Here is a 1600-nt window from a genome sequence, read left to right as displayed (position 1 = left end):
GTGGGCACTATCTGACTGGCTGCAGCTTCTATTGCACACTGCAAGTGTGCAGTGAGATCAGAGTAAGAAATGTCAGTAGAGTTGTGCAAGACTGATGCCGCGTACAGACGGTCGTTTTTTGTGATGAAATAAAACGACGTTTTTGAAACATCATTTTCAAAGACGAAGTTGCCTACACACCATCGTTTTTTCACAGTGCTCTAGCAAAGTGAGGTTACGTTTCACCACTTTTTTCCATTGAAGCTCGCTTCATAAGTAGCTTCTGGGCATGCGCGGGTGTAAAAACGTTGTTTTAAACGTCGTTTTTTGCTATACACGGTCAATTTCTGTGAAGTAAAAAACGACGTTTTGAAAAACGACACAAAAAATTCGAGCATGTTCGAATTTTTTTTTGTCGTTTTTCAGAAGACATACAACGTTTTCCCCCACACACGATCATTTTAAATTACGTTTTCAAAAACGTCGTTTTTTTTCATCACAAAAAACGACCGTCTGTACGCGGCATTAGAGTAAGGCTGGAGCTGAGATTTGAACATTAGACTTTGAGCATTCTACCAGACAGGATCATTTTTATAACCTTCTCTTATCTGAAAGAAGGAGTTCCCAAAAGGCCTTTGAGATTTGATCAGCTCTCTCTAAAAGGCTATAAGACCCCTTTCACACTGAAGCGTTTTTACAGCGTTTTAGCGTTAAAAATAGCGCTATTAAAATGCTCATAAAACGCTTTTCATGCATCTCAATGGACCCTTTCACACTGAGTTCTGCAAGCAGCATCTTTGGAGCAGCTTTTGGGGGCTGAAAAAAAAACGCTCCAGAAATGCCCCTCTCCATTGAAATGAATTGAAAGCGCTGTAAAAATGCCTTACCCTTTCACACTGAGGCATTGCAAAAACGCCCTAAAATGTTAGGGTCTTAGCGGAGCCGTTTTTCAGGCACTTGCAGTGTGAAAGGGCTCTGAAAGCACTCTGGCTTTCACATTGGGATTGCAGATGTGGCTTCTTTCAGGCGCTTTACAGGCTTTTTTTTAACGCCAAAGCGCCTGAAAAGCGCTTGAATAACGCCCGAAAAACGCCCCAGTGTGAAAGGGGCCTAAAGGCATTCTATCTAACAAAACAATACTACTGAGGACCAGGAAGTGAGATTCAGAATCCTCCACACTGCAGATAACCAATACATCCCAAAGAAGGGAGCCGGGGTGTTGGAGTTCCAGAGAAGAGGGGCAGCACTTCCAACCATCACCCGCTATGCGTTCTGAAGCTCCAGCGTTAGAGCTGTAAAGACATCAGACGCTGGAAAAAGGTGTTAAACGCAATTTAACGAGGCTCAACGCTGTGTTAAGCCTCATCCGGCGTTTCTGTCTCTATTCAAATCAATGGTTCCCTATGGGAGCCCATTGATTTGAATAGAGGTCGCACCAGAAGTCGGAAAAAGATAATCCAACCTGCGGGGGCGACTTGTGTGCTGAGAATCTTGAAGGGGAACCCTGCGAAAATGTAAAAAATAAAAAAATAATTGGCGTGAGGTTCCCCCACAGGACGATACCAGACCCTTTGGTCTGGTATGGATCTTAAGGTGAACCCCCACCCCAAAGCACCTTGTC

Source organism: Rana temporaria, chromosome 6, assembly GCF_905171775.1.
Source record: "Rana temporaria chromosome 6, aRanTem1.1, whole genome shotgun sequence".
NCBI classification, from domain to species: Eukaryota; Metazoa; Chordata; class Amphibia; order Anura; family Ranidae; genus Rana; species Rana temporaria.
The sequence above is the reverse complement of the archived record's forward strand: the minus strand, read 5'-3'. Positions refer to the sequence as shown.